Source organism: Macadamia integrifolia, unplaced genomic scaffold (assembly GCF_013358625.1).
Source record: "Macadamia integrifolia cultivar HAES 741 unplaced genomic scaffold, SCU_Mint_v3 scaffold1661, whole genome shotgun sequence".
In the NCBI taxonomy this organism is placed as follows: Eukaryota; Viridiplantae; Streptophyta; class Magnoliopsida; order Proteales; family Proteaceae; genus Macadamia; species Macadamia integrifolia.
This window is the reverse complement of record NW_024868294.1, coordinates 73,305-79,036: the sequence shown is the minus strand read 5'-3', so window position 1 is coordinate 79,036 and position 5,732 is coordinate 73,305. Positions and strand designations below refer to the sequence as shown.

Below are 5,732 nucleotides of genomic sequence, written 5' to 3'. Positions count from 1 at the left end.
CAACCCCCCCCCCCCCCCCCCCCCCCCAAAAAAAAAAAAAATAAATGAAAAGTAATCAAAGACCAGAGATCCAATAAGAGAGTAGTTCTTAAGAGGATCCCGTATTCCTACCTATTTCCTATATTTTATGTCCATTAAAGAGTCCTATTGCAACAAAAAATCCTTAAACCAACGGCCCAAAACGTATGTAACCCAACCCAAGGCTTATTTCCACTAAAATGTGCCCACTTCTGTGATTTATCTACATCATTTTCCCTTCTGAAAAAGTGAATGCTATGACCTGGGTTATTGAGCTGCTACCCAGGATGGACAGTTCACCATTAATGTTATAAGAGAAGTGCTGGGAAAGATAAGATGAATCTAGTTGGGCAGAGGTGAAAGGAGATAAGAGGCACATATTTAGTAGTGTTCCTGGTTTTGTTTTGCTTTTTAATAATATGCCTCTGAATTGTATTGCCTGTTATTTTCAGCAGCAACGGTATTTTCATCAGACTTATGGATGGGGGACCTAGTGAAGCATCAATGCCTCCAGTTGATAGATGTCCACTAAATTTGGTGTAGTTCATCTTTCCTATCAGGACCAGATAAAATAGGCCATAAAATCTACATCTTGGAGGAAGATTATATTATTGAAACAAGGTAAGTCTGTTCCTTTAAACTTCCTGGTAAACAAACATTTTACAAGTTTATAGTTTATGCCGGAGTAGAGTTGCATATTATTTTTATGAAATGAGTTATTCACTATGGTTACAAAAAGGAATAATTTTTCATAATTTCATCTCTTTTTAGTTTTCATATGGATTCCCTAATACATTTACATGACACACATGTAATACTAACACATTAGCTCGATATTTTGATTTATTTTGCACTTTTGTTTGGTATTTTGTGTATCAAAAAACTTTGAAGGAATGACAATTTTTGGTTCTGTGAGTTCTTCACTTCTTCTCAACTATTTGATTGACCTTCTTATTTTTGGAAGGGGTTGAAATACAATGCCTGAACCCTAACATTTTTCAAATCAGAATCTAGGATTTATCAGGCTAACAGAGCGAGATTGACATATACTAACAGAGGAGGATATAGACATAAGAATAAAAAAAAGGGTAATAGAAGAAATAGCTGAAATGGGGGAAGAATGTATTGATTTTGTAGTTAGTTAATTCAAACTGACCTATTTAGATTGCTGTTTCATATTATTTCATAGGGAAACCCTAGCTGAATTCCTGCAATGGTTGCAGTAGGGAATGCCAACCAAAGGAAGGGAATCTTCTGCTGGTTCTGTAGAGCAATACCTGCTGAGGGAGCAGAAGTTCCTTCCTGAGATAGTGGGAATTGGATAACAACCTCAATAGAGTATTGTTGAAGGAACTGTGGATCATTCTTTACCACTGGGAGTTGCTGCTGCTGTCTGTGCCCATAAGCTCTAATCCACGATTTCAGAAGTAGTTTTTCTAACTCATCTCGAGGAATCTGATGGGGACAAATGTACATATGGGAGTGGAAGCAGAATCAACTGAAAGGAATAAAGCGTCATCAGAGGAGTTGAAGGAGATCCTGTAATGTCCGGGGAATGGTTTTGAACTTCATAAATTAGTTGGCAGGGTGTCCACATATGTGGATGGCACAAGAGAAGATGTTATGATTTGGATCTGTACTTGCAACATATCTGGAATGTGTGGATATAAGAGGGGAATGTTGTAGTTGGAGTACAGTGTGATAAAGATTGTTCCCACATTCAAATTGTTTCCATAGAAGCTAATTTTTTTTTCGGGTGAATAAATAAATTCATTATTAAAGAGGAAAGAATATACAAGGGAGGAAATAAGAGGGGGGGGGAGCCTTGCGGGGCAAGGCCTACAGGGAGGCAAGGAAAACAAAAGGGGCCCAAGGCACACCTAAAGGGGGAAACAAGAAGTCAAGGAAGGGGGGATATCAAAGTAGGGCGGAGACCCCAGGAGACAACAATAAGCCTGTTCCTTTGGGAGTCAGGAATGGACACTACCGAAGACAATTGAGCTTGGAGCTGACATGGAAGCAGATGACTTTCCAAATCTTGTCAAAACACTTGGAGTTGGAAGTCTATTTACGGAGATTGCACTCCATCCAAATATGATTGATCGTGGCTACGAACGCTAACTAAGTAACTTCCTAATGGAGTCACAGATGGTGGGCTCACCAAAGATCGTGTCTATTCAGATCCATTCTCTAGACAAAGGAAGGATTCTTCTATGTGCCTGCTAGTAAGAACTAAGAACCTTCTTCCAAACAAAAGAGGTGAAGGGGCAATAGAAAAAGGGATGATTGACATTTTCGATACCATTCCAGTGAAGACAGCAAGAGGGAGAAACCTGAATATGCCGGTAGATAAGAAAGGACTGGGTTGGGAGGCAACGGAGAGCCTGCCATGCTGTGAAGCTATGACGAGGGATATGACCTTTAAACCATATGGTCTTGTGCCAGGGCACAAGGGGGCCCTTCAAACGGATGAAATCCCAAGTAGAAGTAGAGGAAAATAGGCCATTTGAGGGGTGGAGCTGGATGACCTTGTCCGGTCTACCACGATGGCCAGGGGGGATAAGGGGAAGGGAGGACCATAGATCAGTGAGGGAAGGGGGGAGGTCGGGGGGCCCACCCAATGTCGGAAAGAATGGAGGAGATGGTGGCTATTAGACCCAACCCAGTGGAATAGATAGATATGGAGGGGATAAGAGACAAAAGGATATTAGAGGGATGCCAAGGGTCCATCCACAGGGAGGTAGAGGAACCGTCATCAATGGAGTAGGAGATGGTGCGCGAGGCAGTAGGCCTAGAGAGAATATTGCTCCAAATCTAGGAGGCATCAGAAGAGGGGGAGGCTGAATTTGCTTGGTTAAAGACCCAAATCTAGTATCCAAGAGAGCAAGGCCGGAAATAGTCTTTTCTTCCATGAAATATTAAAGCCAGTTTGATCATACCAAAGTGGAGATGGGTGTTCCCTTATTGTATGTAGGTTTTTAGAAGAGAAGTGGAAATAGGGATGATGACATAATATTCTTTAGAACTTGACGGAATAGGATGACATTATCAAAATCAGAGCTTTGTGCAATCTCTTTGATGACCTGGGGAGAAGGTCGTTTAAAAAGAGTCTTTATTGATGTGAGGGAAGGTGGATGTGGAACGGTGAACTTGAGAGGGATGAAGTGTTGAGAACTGAGTTTGAGGGACTTCGACATCGTTAGGAAAATATGAAATTTCAATATTTCATATACTTACTCTAATTTAGAAGCATTGGAAGTTTGGAATGATGGATTCCTAGTCATAGTTTTCAAGGCAACCCAAGGTGGCGGAAGGATGCCTAAGCACTCAGGCAACGAGGTGCCCAAGTGTTATTTTTTATTTCCCTCGTTTCTAGCATTATGAAATATTTAGTATGCAATATATTCCTTGTATCATCAAAACTCAACATCAAGCCACATCAAGGATGTTACCACTCTAGGTATTACTAAGCTGATTTGGAAGCTGGTCACATAAAAGGAAAGTATCTGGGTCTACTGGGTGTGCTCGGGGCTCCTCTACACAGACTCCATTTGGACAGCCACCCCTCCATCTGATGCTTCTTTCGTTTGGCGAACGATCTTTTCTCTTTGATCAAACGTTATCAAGGCCATCTCTACCCAGATCGTAGATGGCCCTTCCACCTCTCTTTGGCTTGATCATTGTCGTACCATGGGAATCCTTCTCCATGTTGTTAGTGCCAGAGCCATTCACAGTTCGGGTTTTTGAAGCACTCCACAGTTGCGGGTATCATGTGGTAGGGTTCTTGGTCTCCTCCTGCCACTGACTCTCCCCAGCTCACAATTGCCTGGAATTCCTTACCCCCATTATCAACTCTCAACAAAGAAGAGGTGACTATACTATTTGGGCCCCTACCTCTTTAGCTCAAAATCAATATGGGATTATGTTAGAACCAAGGGGATCTTCTCTTCTTGGCACAAGGTTATTTGGTTCAAGCAGCACATCCCTCGTCATAGCTTCATTGTCTGGCTAGTTCTTTCTAATTGCCTTCCAACGTAGTTGTTCCTCATTCATCATCATATTTGGGTCTCTCCCTTGTGTGCTCTTTATGGTGCCGAGTCGGAAGATACAAACCACTTGCTCTTCGACTGCCCCCTTTCTGCCTCTTTGTGGAAAGGTGTCCTTACAAAGTACTGGCCTGGAAGTATAAGGATTCTCCCTTTTCACAGGGAGTGGATTTGGATCGACATGACTTTTGCCGAGTCTTCAATTTGTGATTCTATAGGCAAGCTTGCATTTTGTCCCATCGTTAACCATATTTGGATGGAGGCATGGAGCATAACCTTAGGAAACAGACCTCCGAATCTCGCCCTTTGAGGCAGATTTGGAAATCCATCTCTCTTGATGAAAAAGGAAGGATTTCTGGTGTTTCTTCCACTTGTATTGCTTCCCATAGGAATAGTCATATCATTTTGTCTCGGGGCCTCTCCCCCTCTTTACTTCGGACTCCCTCTCTTGTCTCTTGAGAGATTGTTCTTTGCTTCTCTCTTCCCTTTAGGAGCTATTATATTCTTTCTTTTTTCCTTTTTGGTAATGAATTTCTTAATTCACCCAAAAAAAGTCATAAAAAATCAATGTTTAGAGAAATGTTTTTGTCCTCTAATAAATTTAACTGGTCAAATAATTTTATTTTTATATGAGACTTTTTGTATTAGGTGGAGCACAAAACTAGCCTTTCAACAAGTCTAAGATTACTTAAATCTAAGTCATAAAGGCAAAGTTATGTTCCAGTTAAACTTATTTTAAAGTGCGTGAATGCTGTATAAATTTCCTAAATGAAAATAATTGGCGAGTCAATTCCCGTCTTCCTCGTCACCAGCCAACATGGTCTTGATGTTGAGAGTCACATCATTGGCTCGACTGTGTCTTCATTCCCCTGCGTTCGCGGAACCAGACCTCTTGTGTGACAAAAGTCTTTTTCTTTTACTCGCAATAAAGCTAGGGTCCTGATCGAGCAACTTGCGTAAATGCTGTTTAAATTGGTTGAATGAAAATAGATTTGTGGATATCAAAACAAAAGACTATTTTATCGCACTTTTGGTTTTCAACAATGTTTTATCATGATAAGATTTATGTAATTTTCAGAATTGAGAAAAACCCATGCATTTGAAAGTTGAAAATCGCTCATACAACAAAAAATCCAGTTTTTGTTCTTGCAATGGGGGGTTGACTTTTTATCCTTTTGTTAATTTGATTTTTAAACTTTTTTTTTTTGGATTCAAATAGGGGGTATTTTCTTATTTATGAATAATATCTTAATGAAATAACAAATATAAAAACATTTATTTAAATGGTATTTGGCATAAATAAGTGTTGTTGCTTGCAAATAACCCGAATTACTTCTTATCTTCTTTAGAGTTAGAACCATCAAAGAAAGAAGATTGGTTGTCCATGGCAATACGACATACTGATACAACCCAATCAAGCTGCCAACCCTTTTTTTGGTCTTACGTGATTACGTGGGTTCCATGCATAACCAAGAAAACACAAATCAAACTAACATGAAGACAAGTGCTGGCTCTGATATAAAAAAACTTACATATATGGGTGCATCATTTTGTAACCAAAGTGGTGAATTGAGAAGTTGTAAGTTTTAAAAGTTTCTTATTGCCCTCTGTCCTTTTTTTTTTTTGGATGAATAATAAATGCATTAAAGAGGAAAGAACATACATGGG

The 5,732-nt window shown here is 40.0% G+C and overlaps 1 protein-coding gene across 5 annotated transcripts in view; it reads left to right on the top strand.

Annotated features, from left to right (window-relative positions):
• LOC122064463 (L10-interacting MYB domain-containing protein-like) overlaps positions 1–5,732 on the top strand; it is a 34,051-nt gene that overhangs the window by 13,091 nt on the left and 15,228 nt on the right. For 4 of the 5 annotated variants that reach the window (XM_042628168.1, XM_042628171.1, XM_042628170.1 and 1 more), the window contains exon 2: positions 474–639. The gene's annotated coding sequence lies outside the window, so the exon portion shown is untranslated. Of the gene's footprint in view, positions 1–470; positions 640–5,732 lie in introns of all 5 variants that reach the window. The other variant, XM_042628169.1, reaches the window with a different exon arrangement.